This window comes from Sinohyriopsis cumingii, chromosome 14, assembly GCF_028554795.1.
Source record: "Sinohyriopsis cumingii isolate HCF-2022 chromosome 14, ASM2855479v2, whole genome shotgun sequence".
Classification (NCBI taxonomy): Eukaryota; Metazoa; Mollusca; class Bivalvia; order Unionida; family Unionidae; genus Sinohyriopsis; species Sinohyriopsis cumingii.
The window spans coordinates 82349313-82373892 of record NC_142974.1 but is presented as its reverse complement, the minus strand read 5'-3'; the positions used below and the strand labels follow the sequence as shown (position 1 = coordinate 82373892).

The 24580-nt window shown below is 36.4% G+C and overlaps 2 long non-coding RNA genes across 9 annotated transcripts in view; both read left to right on the top strand.

Moving 5' to 3' along the window:
- Window positions 1–1056: 1056 nt before the first annotated feature.
- Window positions 1057–24580, top strand: part of LOC149784237 (uncharacterized) — a 210704-nt gene continuing 187180 nt past the window's right edge. For 2 of the 6 annotated variants that reach the window (XR_016413810.1, XR_016413811.1), the window contains exons 1-3: window positions 1060–1481; window positions 1984–2105; window positions 6384–6595. This is a non-coding gene — a long non-coding RNA (uncharacterized LOC149784237). Of the gene's footprint in view, window positions 1482–1983; window positions 2106–6383; window positions 6596–24580 lie in introns of all 6 variants that reach the window. The other 4 variants (XR_016413815.1, XR_016413813.1, XR_016413814.1 and 1 more) reach the window with 4 other exon arrangements.
- On the top strand, window positions 9324–22770 carry LOC149784239 (uncharacterized). Of its 3 annotated transcripts, XR_016413809.1 has the most exons (6): window positions 9324–9412; window positions 19640–19765; window positions 20112–20201; window positions 21054–21250; window positions 21751–21908; window positions 22104–22630. It is a non-coding gene; the product is annotated as an uncharacterized LOC149784239 (long non-coding RNA). The 3 variants fall into 3 exon arrangements; XR_016413807.1 differs by adding an exon at window positions 22663–22770 and having other exon boundaries at window positions 19640–21250; window positions 22104–22210; XR_016413808.1 differs by having other exon boundaries at window positions 20085–21250.

Sequence of the window (24580 nt, the reverse complement as noted above, 5' to 3'; positions counted from 1 at the left end):
CAAGAGGGAGACCTACCGATATTCTGCATATAATTATTTTAATGTTTTTCAGAGCGAGAGTATTGGGGCCTGATCTGTTCAATATATTTCTCAACTGATACAGCAGGTATAATCAGAGGCGTAGCTGGGGGTGGGGGGGTTGGGGGGGGAAGGGGAGTACATATGTCCCCGGGCGCCAAGGTACAGGGGCGCCAAAATGAGGCTTACAACGTTACATTATAATAAGTAAACAAGGGTAATATTCAAAAATGTGATTAAACGGGGAGGGGGCTGGGGCGCCAATTTTATAGTTCGTCCCCGGGCGCAAAATATCATAGCTACGCCTCTGGGTATAATAGAGACCCCCCCCCCTCCCCGAGTTTGCCACAGAGCGCTCGTGTAATGTACGGTTTAATACAAAATACATGATTGTGGGCAGGAATATACAAATTTTGGTCGATATACGTGATCGTTGATATCTATTCAAACGAGGGCCATGAAATACATTAGCAAATTCCTACAGTATTTTAAGGCAGGCGATTACGAATTATTTAAACCACGTTTTTCATCTGTCTCAGATTTTATAATCATTTTGAAGTGGCTGCTTTATCTCGAGGAAAACGAGCGGTAAGTTATACAAAACAAAATCTTAATAGCAATTTGATCACTTTTGCGTCATTTGACAGTAAGAATAGTAATAAATAGAGGATAATTTCTTTTCCTACGTTAGGCCTAATACCTGGTATGTTTTTTAGTGTGGTACACACACAAAAAACAACCCCAAAACAACACTAACAACATTTTAAAAAACCCACAAAAACGAGTGCCGTGCCGAAGCCACGGGCTAACATGCTTTATTATCATTCTTTTTTTATTTATAGCATCAATCACAAATTGAAATATATACAGTATTAGCGTTGGAAAAGAAAGTTTTCTTTTTGTTATATTTTTTTTTCTCACCCTAGCGAAACACTTTCTGCAAATGACCTTAATAAAGAAAAATAATAAATTAACCTAAACCACTTTGAATGTCGACCGTATCTTTTATTTACACGGCATCATGCGCGGAAGAAAATACCAACTGAACCGGGATTTCAGACAGCAGATGAATTGAAGTTGATTCATTGAACATCATTAGCAATTGTACAATCAAACAGATGCAACAATGAAAAGTGGAACTATGAAAAATCGAGAATGTTAGATTTGCGAAGGATTTATTCCGAATCATTGTCTGCTAATAGAGAATTCATGTCAGTTGCTGTGTCGGCGATGCCCACACAGCGCGCCGTCCAAATGTGAAGTTGCGTTTTGTTGACAGACATAACACTGTGCCATAATTTATCTGATGGCATGTAAAGAAGCTGCTTAAATTATAGTATTTAAAAGTTTCTTCATTTTGTAAGAGCTCAAGAAATTAATTCTGGTTTGAAAGACAAGATGACGGTAAAACTCAGAAGACGTAGCTGTACAGTACCGTTGGTGTTGGAGACATCATAATAAAGGTAACTGCGTTAACTTCGCTTTTTGTTTGGTAATTTGTTGGATATTATCTTTTGCTGATCTTCTTTGAGCTTGGAGTAAATTTTACATTCTGAACATTTTTATTTGCACTTATCTGCTTAATATGTATTGCTGGGATATCATATAGAATATGAAGTCAGTATAATGGTACTATATTTTACATATTTGAATGATAAAAGACTGGTAAATGATATAATGATAAACTACAAAATAAATAATTTGCCCATTATCCCAAATATGTTAATTAAAACAAACATTGAATGTAAATTCAGATATAATGAGCAGTTGTAAGAAGTAAGAAATAACATTTTATCCATTGAACCTGTTATGTGTTATCATCATCAGTTTTAAAATAAATACATGGAGACAAGTTTGCTTAAATTCTAAAATTAACACACACACACACACACATATGGTATTTTAATCTAATACAGAAATGGTGACATTGATATATGCAGACCAATAGTTTTTTTTCTTCTACAGATATAAATTAAAAAGCCTAATTCTGAGAGTTTCACCTACAACATTCATGATGGGAAAGGGCCACTAATTAAGAGCTGACATATGTGGAAGAAAAATACCATCCATGTTGAAAAGGGCTAGAGGTAATGTGAGAAAACATAATTTATCAATCTTATTTAACATATTGTTGATATTTTATCTCAACTGGTCAAAAGGCTAAGTGGGTTTATGTAATGGTCCAGAGTGTGTTATTTATTTCACATCCCCTTCTGTCTTTCAACAGTAAGAAATTAGCTACTTTGGAGTCCATAGTTCTGATCAATTTGTTTATATAAAACTTGGTTTTGGGCTTAAATCAACATCTTGGATAAATCTAATAATGAGCAAAATCCAAGTATATACATGTGATCATGTATAAGATTAGTTGAGTTTTTTAACCAGCCTAAAAGCCATACTTCCACAATATAGGCTAAAATCATTAAGTTGTCCTTGAAGTTTAATGAGTGTTAACCATTAATAATAATAAGGTGATCTTTCATCTGAGTATGTTACCACCGCATGCAATATTTATACATGTAGTGCAGTTTTTACTAAACTTAGAATACATGCTTATATAAATGAGATCTAGATTGAAGAAGTGAAGATGCATACAGATACATGAGGTTATAACCACTACTGCTGATTCAAGTTTGATCATGCTTGGCCATTGGGCTTATAGAGTCAAGTTTCACAATGATGCTTATTATGAGTGTGATAAAGGTATGGTAGTGAAGTGACCTTGCATCTGATTGGCAGAGTTTCTTATGATTTGCACAAAAGTGTTTATGATCCAATTTAGATCTGACTTGTTTAATTATTTGCTTGTATGTCTGAGGCTATAAGCAAAATCTATGCATATAATGTGGTGGTTCTACATCTCACTAGCCATTCTTGCTACTGCTCTTAAAACTATTTCTCATTAATTTTATCAGACTTGGTGAATAGATTTATCTCATCAAGATATAGCAAAAGAGCAATTTTGTAAAAAATATATTCATTCATATTAAACTCAAATTCTGCATCTGATTGGTTGACCTTGCAAATACTATAAGGACTCTATTTCTGACAAAAAGATTATTTTGATCTAATGTAGCAGAAATGCTTATATGATCAAAACATTGAACATATTTGATGACAAATAAGAAATAGTTTTTCATGCAAATTTGATAAACATTGATAAATCGGTTCATATCATTAAAAGCTTGGAAGAGTTTGATTACATGCGAGACCATCACATATTAATCATTCTTTATTTAGAGAATTATTTTTGTCAGGATTTAGTAAAATATGTAAAATCAATATGGACTGGTTTTGTTATGTACAGCAACACTAGTTGTTTACTGAGTACAGAGGGAATTGGAGTAAGGCAAGGGTACATTGCAGTAGGTAACCTGGTTGACTTGATAACAGGATTTTAACACAAACATTTTTATCAGGAGTCTAGCATACTAACCATTGATTCACTGCAGATCCTGCCCCCATTAGTTACCTTTTAATACATAAAGCATTTGGGTTTTTTATGTCACAAATCCCATAGGGATTAAAATTAACATCATAGGTCTCACTGGATAGTTTCGTATTTTGACATCCCTCTAATTTTTAAGGTAGAAGGCATGAACCTAATTATCACAAGCCTAGCATTTATAAATTTACACATAAGCTAAATCTATAATGTGGTTCAGATTTACTTTGAGTTAGGCATGGAAATAGGTTGGCTTGTTGGTGACTGCCTGTCACAGTTAGATGAGCATTGGAGATCATATGCGTAACTTAGTCTGCAAATGAGCTGCCGACTTTTATTTGTGTCTGCTACAGAGGTAAATATAAAAAAATCTTGATGGTAGAGGGGTGATGAAAAGTATGCTAATTTGTTATAGTACTAGTGAACTTTATTCATGCATAAGGCACATACTGATTCTTTTAGTTGCCTTGTCACAGAAAAATATTGAAAATAGCTATTTCTAGTAAAAAATGAATGTAAAATGTACCTGCATCCTTTGACCCTACCAGAACCAAACTAAAAGCTCAAATTTGTGCAGCTGCTTTTGCTCATCACAAACATAATTGGGAGTATAACTGCTAACCCTACCCTCTAGCACACATTTAAGATCTTTAGAGTTTTTAAATACAGCCAGGAATTACATCACAATTAATACTTCCAGTTCAGTACCCACGAATGTAGTTCTAGTTTATTTTTAGAACATTTTTTCCTCTCTCATTTTGGTGATGATAGAAGAGTTTTATTTATGCATTTTTGGTAGGGATTTAAAGGTAACTGTTTATTCTTGATAATATGAGCTCAGGGTGTTGTTGTCTGTATGTATTTTGGCGACAGTGCACAGTGAGTAATAAGGCCTTGGTGATGATCCGGAAGTGAAATACGTGTTCTGGTTACATGCTGTTATGTTGACAGTCAATGATCTAAAAAAAGAGCAGGTCAACCTTTGACAAGAACTTCACCGTGAAGTCATCTTTGAAGGTATTTTAGATTAACATATGATTTGCATTGATTGTCACACAGTGGAAAGGTCAGTACTGAGAAACAAATGTAGAGAACATATAGTAAAATTAATTGTGTACTATGTCCTGTCAGGGCAGTATTGGAGCAAAGTTTAAATTGGTATGAAATCTTTATTATTAATGATAGACACATGAAATTTTAATATGTCATGTATATTGACTTTTAAAATATAAAAATGAAATTAAAAGTAAAAAATTAATTTTTATTTTAAAAATTTTAATAAAATTTTAAAAAAATTAAAAAAAATAATTAAAAAACCCCTAAAATGCACATATATAATATTTTTGGGAATCATATTAAATGTTATCAGCATGTATGTATTCCTACACCATATAAAAGCTCCAATGTTGGATTTTTGTCACATTTTGTCAGAGAAAATATCTTTGTAGTCAAAATGAGACCTTCATTAAAAATACATGAAGACAAAATTATAATTTGTATTGGCCATTCATACTATTTATTAGGGGTCCAATCAGTTAATTTATGTGTTTACGATGGGGTCACTTCCTGAGTAACAAACATCTGCTTGTATAGCCTTCAGTAATTCTTTATAAACATAGTTATAAGGTATTTAGTGAGAGGACAGCGATGAAAACTTTATACTAGAACCTACTCAAGTTCTGTACTAAATCATTTTAAGCTGTCTGAGAATGAAATACAGGTCAAAGGGATAAAATATGCTTCTCCCAGGTATATTTACCCTTGGATGTAAGAAAAAAGCAAAATGATATAAGTTGAATACAAAATGCATTCCATTTCATTGTTCAGTTAGGTTAAGATATTATTGGTGTAGTGCGGCATTGTGGCCTATATGATGTTATGGGAATTCTAATGATCCATCTTGCTTTATGCATTATTAATTACTAATACTATTGTTAACTGACACTCTAAAGATTACATAAGAAGCATTCAAACAAATTATTTGAATTTAACTTTGTACATGGTTACATATCCCACATGTACAAATATCCATCCATTTTAGAATGTTTGGGATCAAAAGTTCACATTCAGTACATCATATAGGCTGACATTGTACCTATAGTGAACCTGTAAAGCACATTTATGGCTATGTGCACTGAAAATATCCCAAAATGTTATTTTCATTATGAATATGCCTATGTATGGTAACATATTTCAATTTAGTACTTTGACAGAGTGCGGTATTGAAACATCAGCTGATATCTGATTCCACTCAATCAATGAGCTTAATAATTGGTAACCAACACTCTTCAAAATACCATATAAATGTTCAAATAGATCATTTGAATTATGTTTGCACATTTGATCTTAACAAGTACATTGTATATGTCCCACATATGCAAATTTCCATCCTTGTTTACAAGTTTTGGGGATGAGAATTTCACATTTAGCTGATGATATAGGATTTATTGGTGCTTATAGTTGATTTGTATGACCACATTTGGCTGTATTCACTTGCAATATCCAAAATTGTTATTTCCCTCATGAATAAGAATGCTTATAGTAACACATTCTAATTTAGTACATTGTCACTTGACTTTCCTGTATACTGGTATGTAATAATGTTTACACCAATGATCAAACCTCACCACCCCAACATTGCCTTAAACTTTATGATACATAGTCTACCTGATTAGTTATTTAACTTGTAAATGGCTAAATGTGCTTCTAGAAACCTCATATACTTTTAGGATGAATTTAACACTTTAATACATGGCCATTGCTTCACATTTCTGAGTGTCACTCTGTCAAGTTTAATATTTTCCCCCATGCTTGCAACCTTAATGTTAATTTGAAATCACCATATCTAACACATTTTGATTTCATTTACATAGATCTTACTGTTTTCTAGAATTAAGTGAAACATATTGTATCTTTTCAGGTCTAGCCTGGTATCTGGAACAAAGTGTTAGAGTTGGATCAGCTTGGAAGCTCTCCTGAGTAGTCTGGTGGTAATAGCATGGTTTCATAAGGGCATGTGCAGTGTACTGCCATAAGTGACCAAGATTAGTTCATATCACCACACTGATATATGGCACCTCAAAGACATGGCTTAGGTTTTCATGAGAGAGATCAGCACCATTTTTCAGTAAGGTAGAACCTCCCTAGAAACTATTTTCCTATCCCATTGCCACCTTTTGTTGTTATCGACATTGAAATGGAATGCATTTTTGCTATAAAACAAGGTAGTGGTCCCATTAGAACTTTAAATCTGAATGTGCTATTAGTTATGGAAACAACTGCCTAAGTACCTGACACAATAAATGTGGAACATAGCACCTGTCAGTGTTTCTTTAGTGTGTACACCTATGTGCATCTGGACAGGCATATTGCGGTTTGCTGCCAAAATCACTATGAGCTATGATGCTTCACTACCCCTGGGGAAAATGTTATCAGTTATACAGACCCAAACTACCATTTGTTTTAAATATCATTCATTAGTCAACTTTTCTGTCTAAAATTTGTCAAACTGTGTTTTAAAACTTGTATGAAAATTTAAGTTTTCAATAAAATTTAGTTTTTAAAATTTAAATGTTTATTTAATTTACCATCAACATTTGTAACTTTCAAACATATTTTCAGACAGGGCTTATCTTGTATCACAATTAGGTTTTTACTGCATTGAAAAATTCCTATAATTAAGGAAGATATAGCAAATTTAGTTTTGGTTTCTCAAGAGCACTTGGACCAGAACTTGCACCCTGTGGAACACCAGCACTACATACTTTCTGACAGGTGTCACATGTTTTCCTTGCAAGAAAATTCAAAAAGACTTCATGTATAAAGTTGAAATAGGTATAGCATGCAAATATAAAAGTTTGACTAAAATTGGCATAAAACATGGAGCCTGTCAGGAATTACATCACAATTAATACTTCCAGTTCAGTACCCACGAATGTAGTTCTAGTCTATTTTTAGAACATTTTTTCCTCTCTCATTTTGGTGGTGATAGAAGAGTTTTATTTATGCATTTTTGGTAGGGATTTAAAGGTAACTGTTTATTCTTGATAATATGAGCTCAGGGTGTTGTTGTCTGTATGTATTTTGGCGACAGTGCACAGTGAGTAATAAGGCCTTGGTGATGATCCGGAAGTGAAATACGTGTTCTGGTTACATGCTGTTATGTTGACAGTCAATGATCTAAAAAAAGAGCAGGTCAACCTTTGACAAGAACTTCACCGTGAATTCATCTTTGAAGGTATTTTAGATTAACATATGATTTGCATTGATTGTCACACAGTGGAAAGGTCAGTACTGAGAAACAAATGTAGAGAACATATAGTAAAATTAATTGTGTACTATGTCCAGCCTTCTAATTATACAAGTTTCATTACATTGGTCAATAATTAGTCACTTGTGATGACACTTGTAACTAATCAAACCACAGCAACTGAGAGCAGACTAAGCACTGATATTTATATGGTACAGTGGCAATATACAGTCTGTCTGCCGCAACACATGAAACAAACTGGACAAATCTGAAAGCCTTGAATTTGACTTTATTTATCAGTATGGTAGAACAGAACCTGAGTTGAAAAGCTTTTAAAGAAAGACCTTGATATCAAACCTAATAATAACTGCAGGAGTTATATTATGGATAATTAACCATTCTCTCAGTTTCAAACTGGGCATTCTATCCCATGGGGTTCTAAATGTAAACCAAGTGTAACTGATATCCTAATGAACTGTAAAGACCATAGCAGCACAACAGCAGGGGACCAGATATGTCCAGATCCAGAAATCATAGACCAGTTTCAAACTGATGATGAACCACATAAAAATTACACATCTGCTAGAACTTATGTTATGAAGATAACTTAAATTGCATTATTACTAATCCTCCTCCTCACATTCATCATAATTGAGATGCATCATATATGTTTTATTGTAAAATAGTTTATGCAACATAATTCAGTGAAGACCTTTGCTGCCAATTTACCAGTGAACCATTTGTTTCAATGAACATATTTTATGTTGTAACAAGGAGCATCATTTAAACATTATGATACACTTATCATACCTGTATATGAAATCTTAATACTAACACTTATACTTGCAATACTACTACTAATAAAAACACCTGCATTGATAATTTGATCATGTTCAATTGGACTTGTATCTAAATGATCACCAGCTGTATGAAAAGACATATTTTAATATATAGATATTGGATGGAATACTAGTTACCACAATTGAATAGTCATATGATAAATGATATATTATTTTAAACAATTTATATTTGCAGTGAAACATGCTTTTACATTATTTTCCCATAAATTTCATTTATAGAGCAGTATACTCTGCATTCATTAAATGACTGAAATGGTTAATAATACAACAACAAATACTGCAACTTCCAGAATCACAAAAATCAAAAGATATAAACAGAAACTTCCCTACATGTATCAACAGTTGTCACTTAATAGACAGAACTATGAAGATTTAGAATAGGATGTTAACAAATTAGGTATTCAAGTTAAAAAGAAAAAAATACCAAGTAAGCTTACTACCAAAAAATCAAACAATAACAGTGAATTTTAGTACATTCCCAGGAAACAGAATATATGATTTTTCTTAACTTGATCTGATACATCTTAAATCTATAGAAAATGATTCATATTGTATGACTAAAATATTATGTAACCAAAAATTCCATCACTTTTTTCAGATGGAACATGCATACCCCAACCCATCCTTCTTGATCATAAAGTATACCAGCATTCCACTATAAGATGGGGAGCTGTAGTGGCTCAGTGGTTAGCTTTCTGGACCTGTGAAATAAGGTAGGTTCAAATTCTACCATCAGACCAACCTGGGTTAGCTTCTTGATCATAAAGTATACCAGCATTCCACTATAAGATGGGGAGCTGTAGTGGCTCAGTGGTTAGCTTTCTGGACCTGTGAAATAAGGTAGGTTCAAATTCTACCATCAGACCAACCTGGGTTAGCTACCATGGTGTGTCCTTGGGCAAGGCACTATACTTAAAGTGCCTTGGCACTAAATAACTTACTTGTGTTGGCTTACCATAAAAGGCCAAACCAAACACAAAAAAACAACAACTTTAAAATATGAGTTTTGTCAATACTAAGTAAAGGAAAATCATACTGAAGAAATGTTTTTGTTAATACAGTTTAATGGATCTAAAAAATCTCTTTCTTCTGCAGGAGTTTAAAATGTTAAATTAAAAAGGTCATGGTACACATTGCTTTGTTCGTACACATCAGGCTCCGTAACCCATATCCAACTAAAAATTTTAGTAGAGTCTGAATAAAACATATTTTAATCTGGATGATAATATTCTTTCTCCATTCATATATTACACCACCAAGATTGATCCAAATAAGATTACATTTTACTATAACACTGAGGATGAGTATGCCTCTTAACAACTGACAAATGTGGAGAGAATGGAGTTAAACTGAACTTTGATTTCTTTTCAACCATAGCACAAGATGATCATTTATTATGAAAAAACCTGAATAAAGTTGGAGTTCATAACCATGACAGTCTTGATATAATATAAATTCAATATATTATTGTTGTCTTGAGGTATAGTTCTGTAATCTCACACAAGATCAGGGTATATTTTAGTACCATACAGTTAATTCGGGATTGTATTAATACCTATTCTGGTGAATGAACATTAAATAAGATTTACTATTTTGGAACCAGTTGCAATAAAGTTTACTAAACAAGAGAAAATATGACTTCACTATAATATCTAAAATGTAAAATCTGCAAACAGAATACTTGCTTGACTTTACACTTCAATTATTTATTTGAAATGAATTTATACAAATGGCATTAAATTGGGTTTCAAGCTGGTAATGACAATGGTAGTAGTGAATAGGGACGGTCTAGGGACTAGGGAACTTCCATGTTAAAAAGGGTATATCCACTCTGGGGACTATGTAATTTAACATGGGAGAAAAAAAAATATCCATTCTAGGGACAAGGGGAATTTAACATGGGAGAAAGAAAAACAACTATTCACTCTAGGGACAAGGGAAATTGAACATGGGGAATAAATTGTGGGACTGTCTTGGGACTAGGGGAAATGGAACAGGGTCGGGACCCTATTTTAATAAGGTCCCGACCTGATGGGTCTATGAAAATGGAACAGGCGAAAATTAAAACAGGGAGGGGTCTCTATTTTTTTATTATTTTTTTAAACAAAAAAATAAAAAAAGGGGTAGGCAATTGAAAGTCAAGATCTTTTCGAGAGATAGGAATGGCCCTGAAAAGGGCCTTTGGTTTTATGTTAATATACCCTTAACATAAAGAGCATCTGTGACATCTTCTTCTTGACCTTAGGCTGCGCCTGACTGCAGGACCATAGATTAAGACTCTTTTGAGGCATCCTTGATGCTCCACATAAGATTCTTCGCATCCACAGGCTGGTGTCTGTCCTGTGGATAACTGTCCAGTTGGATCGGACATACATTGGTATGTCCGTCCGGAACATCATCGAAGACACAAGCGTTGAAGATTGTACGTCGGTCCACATGTTGGGGTGCTGAGTAACAGGTGAAGGAATGCAGTGAACTGTACTTATTTATAGGGAGAGGAAGGATTGAAACGGATTGAGTTTGTTGACCAATCCAAACACGCGTTACAAAATTCAGTCAGCCCACGTCCAGTCCGAAGAGAGCAGTCTGTGACGTCACATAGTCTATATAGATTCGCTAGCGCCTGTGCGCAGTCAATCTAAGCGACAGTTTTTCAACATGACGGAAACTCAGAAAACGATCAATTGGGGTGCACTGATGGTGGAGACTACCCAAGGGAACCCAGACTTACTTTCAGAAGAGGTGAACTGGGATTTTGTGGATTTTTTTACCTTGCAAGAATTTGTTCCTGAACCTTCGTCACCTTCTCCTTCATTACCGCACATGGAAAATTTTAGACAGAGACAGAGAGAAGAATTGGAGAAATTTATACAACAGCAAAAGGAAGCGGAACAAACTTTTCTCCTACAGCAACAGCAGCAAGAAGAAGAGGTAAGAAAAAAACAACAACAAGAAGAAGCAGCAGCAAAGAAACAAGGGTGTCAACATCAAACGGTCACGGTACTGTTAGACATTTTAGCGGAGTTAAGAAGTCTGAAACAAATGTATCAGACGTCTTTATTACGGCTGAAGAGAATACGACCTTCCCAAGCTAAACACTCCAACCCTGTGACTACGCCTACCGCACCACCCTTAGTGATTTCAATGAAATCATCATCAACAGTACGCAGTCCAGAATTAGGCCTTGGCCGTGGCAAAGGCTTAAGACAGTTAAAGTTGATTGTTTAAACTCACCCCTTACACCAAAAAAGGCCCTTTTCAGGGCCATCCACATCTCTCGAAAAGAGATAGACTTTCAATTGCCAATAACTAAAAAAATTCATTTTACCCAATAGTACCTGTCTGTGTATGAGTGTGCGTGAGTGTAGGTTCTTATTTTAAAATCAAAACCCAAAGACACTTACCTTTTATAATTAATTTATTCTTTTATAAATATTTACAATTCACAATTCACAACAGAGCACTTTAAAAAGTTCATAGACTTATTCTGTCTCATTGTTCACTCTCTGTTTTTTTAATTTCTTCACCGTCATAGTCTTTTCCTCCTCTTCCTCCTCACTTTCTTCCCTTCTTTTCTTCTTCTGTTTCTTTTTCTTCACCTGTCTGTTTTCTTCCTCTTCTTCTTCCTCTTCCTCTGAAGAATCCCTCTCTTCTTCTGACTCCTCTTGTTTCTTTTTTGGGCAGTCTGGTGACCAATGTCCTTTTTCTTGACAATAATAACAGGTATCTTGACTTTTGTCTCTTCTAACCCCTTTTTTTTCTTTTTTGACGGTCTGGACACTCTGAAGACCAATGCCCTTTCTTCTGACAGATATAGCAAGTATCTTGACTTTTATCTTGAAAGGAAGGAGAGTAGTCCCTCGGCTGGTCTGAAGAGAATTTTCTAATGACCCCTCACAAAGCTCTGATGAAACGTTCGATCTTGGTAGTCTCTTCCATCGTTGTGCTCAGTTTGAGAGTGAAATGAATAGTGAAAGGACAAGACACATACCCTTTATATACGCTGGTCTGCTATGACTATAAATTAGTCCATGGTGTTTAAACTTTAGTCATTTGACTTTTTTGCTATCGAGATGAAATGATCCAATTCATTTGAGAAGAAAGAAGAAGAAAGTAAGAGGCAGAAACGTGATCTATCGCCTCGTACCAAGGCTGAAGTCTTGGCACAAATTCATGCCAGTGATTTTGAAGAGGACATGAGTGAACCAGAATCCAAACCCTCTAAACAAAGTTTACCACCCTTAGTCAACCCTGAATAGTACTATGACATTCGAGAGACGGAAAAGCGTCCCTCTAGAAAATTTAGAACTACGGCTTACAAATACACAGTGAAGTTTAAAGATTTCAAGTCTGAAGTACTGTTAGAGAAAGCAGAAGGGTTCATCACCGACATGTGGGATTCTTTGCTCACCACACTCAAGCGACAATGTCAACCCAAAGAAGATGATCGCTTGAGACTTTCCATACAACATGACGGTTTGAAATCCCCTGTTTGGATCGAGTTTAGCAGCCCTGCAGAATTGACCACTTCCAAAGTCATGGACAAGATTCAACACGTGCAACAATCTAATGACAAGTTTGACATCACCGATGGAAAAGCCACACTGGACATGACCCACGTCTCTCCTCCTCAAGGGACCGGACAATGCAGAAAGACCTTATTGGTCAACAACCTTCGCATTACCAAAACAAGTCTTGTCCAAATTAACAATTTTCAAGACCACATGTGTTTAGCCCGAGCCATCGTGGTGGGATGAACCTATGCCGACAAGAACGACACGGTAGAATGGAAAAGAGCCTGGGAGAACATTCGAAAATCGAACCGAGCCAAACAACGAAATGAAGCAGAACTTCTGTTACAACAAGCATGCCTATCCAAAGACACATCCTGTGGCATTCCTGAGATGCAAAAATTGCAAGATGCCCTAGCTCCACGATACACCTTGAAAGTGCACCCTCAAGAAGTGCGCAGGTCTCTGTTGTTTCGAGGGAAAGACTTTAAGGATGGAAAATACATTCACCTCTATCATCACGATGACCATTTCGATACCATTACCACTATCACTAGATTCCTGGGATACAAATATTACTATGAGAAATGTGACTTATGATGGTTATAATAATCGAGAGCAACACAAACATTGTGGATCGAAATGCTCAGGATGTTTGGCCTCTCAACCCTGTCTGAGCGAAGGGCAAGAACCAGTGCATTGTCCTGCTTGTCTGCGCACATTTGTCAGCCCTGCCTGTTACCAACAACATCTGAAGATGCAAGGTTCACAGAAGAAATGTGCTTGTCAACTCCTGAGATTGTGCCCAATGTGTGGACAAGGTCTATGTATCAACAGTACCAAGGCACACGTATGTTCAGGAAAGAAAAAAATGTCACATTTATCACTGCATCGTGGACTTGGAACACCAATGCTACATGCAAAAATACCAATCCCAACCAGAGAAAGAGGATGATCACAAGAAGAAGAAAGGCAATTTCATCTTTTTCGATTTTGAATGCATGCAAGAGACCGGTATTCACATTCCTAATTTCTGCGTGGCTCATCGAGCGTGCGAGAAGTGATTCAAGAACCTATCTTGAGTTATTGCCCTCACTGCAGTAAGATTCCTGGAGGGCGTGAAAAAATCTTTCAAGGACCGAACACACTAGCCAATTTCACACAATGGGTCTTAGACCCCATCGACAAGATGTGGAGCCAAGAGGACATCGAACATTATTATGGAGAATGTCATCACCATGCCACGGTGATGGCTCATAATTTCTCCGGATACGATGGACAGTTTCTTTTGAGATGCTATACGGAACGTGGCACCGAGCGTCCTAAAGTCACTTTGAACGGAGCCAAAATCATTTTCTTGCAAGTGGGACAAGTGCAGTTTAAAGATTCGATGAGCTACTTAGCCATGCCTTTGAGTCGAATGCCTAAAATGTTTGGAATGACAGAAATGGCTAAAGGGTACTTTCCACACTTTTTCAATACAGAAGCCAATCAACACGCCGTTCTACCCCATTTGCCTCAGGCTCACTATTACGACCCTGACAACATGCGTACCGAACGAGAAACTTTCTACGCTTGGTACCAGGCTCATGCCTCCGACCCTTTCGACTTTCAGGAAGAAATGCTAAAGTATCGTCATTCCGACGTGGACATTTTACGGCGATGCTGTGGAAAATTTCGAGAACTGTTCATGGAACACGGAGGGGTCGATCCTTTGAAAGAAGCTTGCACCATTGCCAAAGCATGTTCCTTAGTCTACCGACAACGATTCATGCTTGAAAACACTGTGGCTGTCATCAGTCCTCAAACGACCAACTATGTCAAACGTCAATACTCGGTCAAAGCCCCATGCTGGTTGCATTACTTGTGCGACAAGGAAGACAAATGGATTCAGCATGCCCGCAACGGACAGGGCGAAAAGATCATCGGAATGCATTCGGTCGATGGCTGGGACTTAGAAAACCCCAAGATCATGTACGAGTTTAACGGTTGCTTATTTCACGGATGTCCCGTCTGTTACCCTGACCGCAGCACTAAAAATCAGTTCTTACAACGAACCATGGAAGACTAGTACCAGGCCATTTGTCAGCGACGCCTAAAGTTAGAACAGGAAGGATACCAAGTGGTGGAAATGTGGGAACACAAATACGATCACCGTTTGAACACCGATCCCGAGTTTAAACGCCTCATGGAAAGTTACCAGTTCATGGACCCCCTGAACCCAAGGGATAGTTTGTACGGAGGAAGGACCAATGCCACCTGTTTGCTGTACCAAGCTGATGAAGAGAAAGGAGAAGAAATCAAATACTTGGACGTGTGTTCACTGTATCCCTACGTGTGCAAATATTGTTACTTTCCTGCAGGGCACCCACAATTGTTCACCGAACACATCGACCTAAAAAACATTCGACACTACGAAGGCTTGATCAAGTGCAAAGTTTTGCCTCCCACGAACCTATACCATCCCGTCTTACCTCGCCATTGCCAAGGCAAACTTGTTTCCTTTGTGCCGTACTTGTGCTGAAACGTGCAACCAAGATCAACCTTGTCATCACAGCCAGGAAGAACGGGCCTTGACGGGGACATGGGTCAGCGTAGAATTGTTCAAAGCTCTGAACATGGGATACCAACTGTTAGAAGTGTACGAAATTTGCCACTTTCCCAAGACACAATAATTCCACAAGGGTGACCCCACGCAGAAAGGCATTTTCGCAGACTACGTGGATGCCTTTTTGAAACTGAAGCAAGAAGCCAGTGGCTATCTGTCCTGGTGTCACACTCCCAAAGACCAAAAGACATTCAGAGAGAAATTCTGGGCACAAGAAGGCATTACTTTAGATCACTTTAGATTTGCCAAAGTGATGTTAAATTGCTTGTGGGGTAAAATGGCACAATGACTGTGTTTACCCAAGACGGAGTATTTGACCGAACCTTCCCGCTACTTTCAGATGATTCACGACAAAGCCAAATTCATGAAACACGTGGACATCGTTCGTGAGGATTTGATCTTGGTGAATTACGAAGAAGATCTGAACTTTGTAGAAGATGACCCCTTTGGAAATGTCATCATTGCAGCTTACATGACAGCTCATGCTCGCTTAAAATTGTACGAAGCTTTAGAACTGTTAGGGGAACGTGTCTTGTACTTTGACATGGACAGTTGCATTTATATCGATCACCCGAGTCAACAGCACCCTGACATCGAAGGAGACCGTTTAGGAGCCTGGACAGACGAGCACCCCGATGACAAGATTCTAAGTTTCGTCAGTGGTGGTCCCAAAAATTACGGCTACGAATACTGGGACAAACAAGAAGTGCACACGAAGTGTAAAGTGAAAGGACTTACTCTGAATTATCGTACCAGTCGAGTGGTCAACTTTGGCGTATTGAAAGAAGCCTTGCAGTCTAGAGAAAGTGACCACCTATCAACCCAACAAGATTGTACGTTTACCCACACACCACATCGTCAGTCGACCCTTGGAAAAAGTCTATCAAATCGTGTAGCAGAAGCGAGTGCGGCTTCCCACCCACTTTACTTTGCCGTATGGACATGTCGGTATAAAACATTGGTTGTAAGAGGATAGCCACCCACCAGAAGGATGACTTCGCCACAGCAAGAATCGAGTGAGAAATCCAGCAAGAACTCCAAGTTCAAACCCTACCATTTTCCAGTCTTCTTACCTGACTATTGTGATTGTGCCCGTCGATTGGACATGTTTCAAAAATGGCCTACGGATAGGGAAGGATTACCTTCTTCGTATGTTTTAGCTAGAACAGGATTTGTCTACTTCGGACCTGAGTCAGGATTGGGATACGAAGTACAGTGTTTCGCTTGCGGACTGAAGTTACGAATGGATCTATGTATCTACAAAGATTCAGCTATTCTGGAACATACTCAATGGTCTCCGCACTGCCCTTACCTTTCAATGGCCTTTCCACCCATTAAACTACGGTACAATTATGACGGTACCTTAGAGACGGTACCTTCCAAAACTAGTCGTAAACACATTGCATCCTATTTCATTGTTGTTTCTTTTCCACATAATAGCTTATTTTTTTTATAAAATGTTAAACTTTACTAATCTTTTTTCAAGATCACTTTAGTTTGCAATAATATATCTTGTCATTTATTGGCATTCTACATTGAATTTTGTAAACTAGCTATAAATCTGACCTAATTACTCAACTTAACTGCTGACAGAAACAGTCTACAGTAAATGTATTTCATTTCTATAGCTCGATGGATAAACATTACATCTTTTAAAGCTGTGCACAGAATAGGCCGACATATCATGAGTCAGGAAAACATGGGGGTGGTATCCCCTGTGTCCAAAATTAATATCATTTTGAATAGAATATTCTAGTGACAATTGCCTCTTTTCAAATGGTAAGCATTGCTTTTTTTTATTTTCGTCAATCTGTCAAATTTGATATGCATTTTGCTTTAATATTTGAGATGGAAACCTTAGGTGCATAGAAATGTCAGACAGCATTGTACATCATGGATGGTGTCCAACATACTTTTATGATCATAAAACAAAATCCCATTGTTTTAGTTATGGCCACTGATTTAAAAAATATTCATCCAAGCTAAATATAATAATAATAATAATGAGGACTTTGTATAGCGCCTAATCTTTAGAAGCTCTAAGTGCTTTGCAACATTAGACAACATAAAAACATACACAATGATATGATTACAAAAACAAACACCATGAAATTAGAAAACATAAAAAACATGCTGAGAATATTTAAGGTAGTTAACATTATTAAGTCATTAAGTTTGTTTTTGCAGTCAGAATAAGTAGTTTTGAGAGCACTCTTGAATGGGATCACTGCGTCTTTGTGTCTAAGTTCAGTGGGCAATTCATTCCATGTTGCTGGGCCCTGGTATGCAAAAGAATGCTGTCCATGTGACTCTGTTTTCATAGTGAGAATAATGAGTATATGATTGTCGGAAGAGGAGTGTAAGTATCTTGCTTGTGTGTACACATAGGTGAGGTCGGATAGGTATGTTGGACTAGAGTCTGTCAGTGAAACGTAGCACAGAGAACTAATGTTGTGTTTGATTCTGGATCGAATGGATAGCCAGTGTTGGGTACAGAGCAGCGGGGAGGTGTGCTCTGATTGTGGTACTCTAAGTATGATCCAAGCAGCTATGTTTTGAACTTTTTGAAGTCTCTGCAGTAGATATTAAGATGAACCAGACAGAATTGAGTTACCATAGTCCAGTCTTGAAAGTAGTAATGAACACACAAGTGTTTTAGTGGCATCAACTGAAAGATATCTGAGAATGGAGCTGATGCGTCTCAGCTCAAGATATGCAGCCTTGCATATGTTCATGACATGTTGGTGCAATGTGAGAGTACTGTCCAGAGTAACACCTAGGTTTTGTACTGATTGTGTGAATTTAATGTTGGCGTTGCTGATATTTATTGTGTGAGGTAAAGGATGTGAATGAGAAAGTCTTTGTGTTGTAATCAGAATGGCCTCAGTTTTATCATCATTCATCTGCAGCTTGTTACAAGTCATCCATGATTTCACATCAGAAATGCACATCTCTACACCTTGGATGGTAGCATCAACTTCAGTTGGGTGGCTAGATTTGTATATTTGGGTGTCATCAGTGTACAATTGGTGAGACACTGGATGATGATCTATGACACTTGAGAGCAGCTGAGTGTATAGAGTGTAGAGAACAGGTCCAAGAACAGACCCCTGTGCAACACCACAACATAGATCAACTGGGCTGGAGTGTAATCTATTTGCAGACACAATTTGTGTCCTGTGGCAAGGGCGACATGCAGATTGTACATTGCTAAAAAGACTGTTTGAATTCAGACAAGATGCAAGCTGGGATTGAACAACCTTTTGTAAGATTTTTTTATATGAATTGGAGATTAGAAACCGGGCAGTAGTTCTTTAAATCCTTATGGTGTAGTGTTAGTTTCTTCAGCAGAGGTTTTACAATGGGGAGTTTTGAAAAATGATGGAAATTATGCTGATGAGAGAGAGGTATTAATAACATCAGTTAGTGAAGGCAATACTGGATCTAAGCACTCAAGCAGCAGTAATGTTGGAATTGGATCAAGTTCACATGACTTTGGTGCACTCTACGATGATTACTTAAAAATGCATTTATTGGTGGTGAGAGACTAAATACATGACTTGATACTTGTGTTTAGCATTAATTGGAAAGCTGAAGATTAGTAATCTTTTGACATACATATCTTAATTGTACCATTTAATTTACAAAATTCAATGTAATTTGCATTGGTAAAATGTGTAGCACAAGAAAAGTCATTATGAATCAGAGATAAATCATATCTTTGTTTTGTCTGGAGCTTGACTAATTTATTGCACATTTCTGTACACTATTTTGTCTTTAATCCAGGATTATTCACTGCATTCGGATGCATTTCATGGTGAAAATTCACCAGCTGGATTTAAAAGTGGTGAATATTGCTAGCGATTGTTCTGCAAACCCTGTATGTCACAAGGAGTCAGTGTATTCAAGGACTCATACAGTATTTACAAGTTCTCATTGACATTTCAGATGAAAATGAAGAACTGAAAAAAGATGAAAATCTCAAGTGGAAACCTTTCTGGTCAGCCATCTCATCCAAAACCTCCTGAAATGGAGAGTATTTTGCAGACTCCAAGATTTCCTCTTATCCTGCTGGTATGTTCTATTTAGTTTATCTGGTCTCTTTTTATTTTTTATCAATTGCTTTTATACCATGCCACAATTGGAAATTCTTTATCAAAAGTATGTATAAATTTCATCATTTTTCTGTCTGTTTAATAAGATGTGTTTAAGAGTACTTACTTACTCATGATGCTGTATATATGAGATTAGATGTTTTGTTAAAAAAAGAATGCATTTTGTGATATATTGTATCACTGCTTTATATACAGTGGTCATTGCAACCAGTATGCATTTTGTTTACATGCCAAAAAATCCAGTCTGATTTCTTTGTTTCTTTTTTACTGCAATTAAGGAGTAGTGATAATCTTTATACTCTTAGCTGCATCCAGAAGGACAACACCATCACCATCCCCATCCACTCTGGAGTGGAGAATATAAAGATTTCTCTCTGCCAGTTCCTCTGCAAGTAGTAAGTATTGAGGATGGAAAAAAAATGTACATTATAGAATAATGAAACAAATACTACAGGTGTTGACTTTTATATAATCTCTTATTTCATTTACAGCTCTCTAAATACGAGTAGGTCAATTATACACTGTATTTATGAATTTAATTCTCATCTAAGGTAGTAGAACTGTTTTATGTTTGACAAAATGTTGGGTAATTTGTGGCCATACACTAAAAACACATTTTGTAGCATTTAAAAATGCTTATGTTCAATGCATGTAAAACTCATTGGTTTGTTGTCACTTCAGTTGATAATAGTCTTGTCATCTTGTAGACATTTTGAATGTTAGTGTTCAATGCTAAGGTCATATACATTGATTCAACATCAAAATTTGTTTGCAAAATGGAAGATTATGACATGAAAGCACAAGCTCTTGTAGCTTAGATACTGTTATTTCAGAACATTGTGAGATGTTAATTAATTAAATTATAGGTCATAAAACATACTGTTCAAGACTTATTTGTGCAAATAAACAATGAATTGTTTTTCATTGATGTGTCGACTGTTCATCATTCCATTGGTTTTTTTTATTTTTCTTTCTGATGTATACCATTGTCTTGTGTAAGTCAGACGCCTAAACCATCTACATTGAATGCAGACTTTACAGACACCAGCAGTGAAACAACATATCCAGGGAATAAAAAAATAAAGGATTATGGGAAAAGTTTTCATATAAACTGTACAAAAACCATGTATTTCATTCCATAAATATATTTCATTGTTAAACCCATGTTCACTGTACAGATCTTTTTAAGGAGTTTATAATAATGATCTTGATCTTTCAAAACTAATTTCATCACAAATCTGTTACAGATTTCCAGTTCAATGTACTTATGAAACTGGACACAAATATTGAGAATTTGTTGGAGCAGCTGGCCCTCCAAGTTCATACACAAGGCCCAGACACAGAATATAGAGAAGAAATTCTTGCAATGCCATGTGATTCAGTGGAGGAACTAGAGGGCCTTTGCCAGAGGTTGGAGGAGAATCCCAAACTCTCCAAGAAGATGGTAAATTGGGGCTTTATTTTCTATTTAAAAAAACTGTTATAACCTTTATTTGCTGTTGTGAACCTTAATATGCATTATGCAAGTTCTGCAGTGCCTGTATAATTATTTTTGGGGGTGGGGTGAACATGTAGTGGTCGGCTGTTTTGTCTTACGGATGTAGGCCAAAACATGTTTAGAGATGAACATGTAACAGGTATTTTACTACATATACACTATTACATATTATGTGGCTACTTTAATTCAATCCTTGAGTGAATGTCATTTATGAAGTTAATAGATTCACGGTGGTTAATTTGGTTTATAATTGCTATTAGTACATTGTGTTGCATAGTTAATGTTATCAAATTTTTTTCAAGTTAGAGAAATTAAATTTGCTTGCAAAACCATGGCAAAAAATAACTATATACAAGCATATTTTGTCACATCGATCATGAAATACTACTACTAATAATAATATCAAAATCAAAAAATAGTAATATTATTATTATTATTATTTTCAGATATGCTACTTGAGCTCCCTTGGCAGGTTTACAATTGGGGATAGTGTCTGCAGGATGATGAAAAAGCTTAAAACAAAAAGACTGGCCAGAGTATAGTCCAAAGGGACGTAAAGGGAAAAAAGCATTTCAAGAGCTTGTGATATGTCAGGTTTTGATAAGTAACTATGGCTTGATTTAAATTGTGTTTTTCATGTGACTTGCCAGAGATTTTCAAATGAATTGATAAAGTAACTTGAGACCACATTTCAAAGTACATGTTTTAAAAATATTCCATTGATTATTGCTGGCATTTAAAAAAATGCAATGCATCCTTTGTTGTGAAACTTTTTTAAAACATTGTATTACTCTTGCAGAAGCCTGCTTGAAAACTAATGGCAAAGCAAAGGCAAATGGAATGGAAGACACCATATCAGAGACCCTCAAATATGCACCCAACCAACGCAGAATGATAAAAAACAAGGTAATCCAAATGACTCTTATTTCATCAATATTGGATTCAGTTTCGTCTTTTAAAGCATAGTATTTGCAAAGCGGATGCATTTCTAAACTGATAACAAAATCAGCTTATCCTATTGCCCAGGACTATCAAAGCTAGAGTCCAGCTAACTACAATATGCATATATCTTGTCTGATCGGACAAGTGCCTCCATTTGGAATTTTTATTCACATGAAATATTTGGATGAAATAAATTCATCTTTGTGCAAATTGATTGCACCATCCACTTGCCAGAAATGATAAGTAAGTGCAAAGTTATCTTGTATCATGGCTTAACGATAGTAAGGGAAGCACAAGTGCAGTGAAGAAAATTTCATACATTTTTATAATGCTGATTAACATGACTTCTGCATATGTAACTAGTGCTGAGATGATATGACTTTATTTAAGCATTACAATTTTGTTTTAATTTGCAGGTGCCTGAGCAGAAGAAGTAATAGATAAACTTTACAGTGGAGTTGGAGACTGATTCTGATTCATAATCTTAATTAAATCTAGAAAATAAACATTAAAGTCATATTAAAATATCTGTTGTATTGTTTCCTTCTTTCATTTTTCTCTTAAAAACAAATGTCTGAACCTTTAGTCTGTAAATTCAGTGGATTCCTTATCAGCCCATCTACTTTTACTTTACACCATGCTACTTTAAAAAAAAAATGAATTATCCCCATTGGGGTAGGTCCCCCCAACCCCCCACCCTACTTTGTCAACTTACCTGCCACATTTAAATCTAATGGAAGGCCCTGCTGTAAAGCCTGTTAGTAAAACTACCCAACAAGAGGATTTCATACATTTGCAACTCCTAGGTGGATGGTAATGTTTTCATTTTTGTAATGTAGATTTGGACATTCTTGCCACCAGTATGGAATATGTGTTTCAGAAACACAAGCAGCTTTCATCAGATTTGCATATAGGTTTTATATGTTGTGAGTATGTTGTAGGAAGTTTTTTTAAATAACATCATATGAGATGATGCCAGTGGAAATGGCAGAAAAGTGTCTGTATTGTTCACCAACTACACCTTGTTCTTACAAAATGTGGCTGTTACACATTCCCATGATGATGTCACTGACAGCCATCAGTGAGGAATGCCCCAACAAGCATAATACAAATTGCTTCCATTGTAATTGTTACAATTCCATTCTGACCACTCCGGTGTCCTAGTGGTTAGAGCATCCGCCTCAGAAGCAGGAGGTCATGGGTTCAAACCCCAGCCAAGTCATACCAAAGACTTACAAAAATGGTATTAACAGCTACCTCGCTAGACGCTCAGCATTAAGAGGTTAGTGTTAGGACTGATCGGCCTGGTGTCAGGATAATGTGACTGGGTGCAACATCATGCTACATGTTTGCAGCATGATGCCCCAGTGCTATACATCACTATAAACTGCCACACTGCAGACATCGTAGCAATATGACTGAAAAATTATTCAAGCTACGTTAAAAATCCAATCACACACACACAATTCCATTCTACGATCCAGAACCAACACTAATTCCGTACTACAGTTCTTGCATTTCAATCCAATTTTGCTTTTGAAATGTAGTGCCACTCAATTCATAATGAACCCATTCATTTCAAACACTCGCAAATACATATTATTCCTGTCTACAACTGAAAAATATCTATATAAAAAAACGTGTAACTGTGTTTTATGCAAGGGCATGGAGATGCACAAAAACTTGCACCTGAAGCTTGAATAAAACCCCGACTGTGGATAAGACTTTACCCATCGATTACCCCAGCTTGGGGATAAATTCCGACCGTGGCGATTTATTATATATCCTATGACTGCTCCAGCTTGAGGGCAAAATCCAAGCACATCCCTAAAAAGATAACAAGTATAGCGGCTCTTTACCTTCTGTAAATGCCACTTGAGCTTCCTGATGCTGTTGTATCTGCCATTTGACAGAATCACGAATGTGGATATATTTCTTAATTGCCTCTAGTTGTTGAGTTAGTTTAGCTGTATGAAATTCCTTTGTGCAGACTCACTCATTATTAATATTACAACAGTGATTTAATTACACATTACCTGTCAGCACACCGATGATAAGTCAGTTATTTTATAACACACCAACAAGCTTGCCCCTTGCACCCCCCCCCCTTTTTTTTTTATTTGGGCACCTGTGGACATGAATCTGCAAGGCTCAAATTGTAATTTTTAATATAAGATCTCAACATTTTTAAGGCCTTAATTTTAAAGACATCCTTAAAACCCCCAAAAGGTTATCAACTGGATCACCAGCCTTCGTTTAGAGTAACAGCAAGTATATATATATATTTAGGTCTAAGGAAACACAATAAAAATGTTTGATTTAACAATGACATAT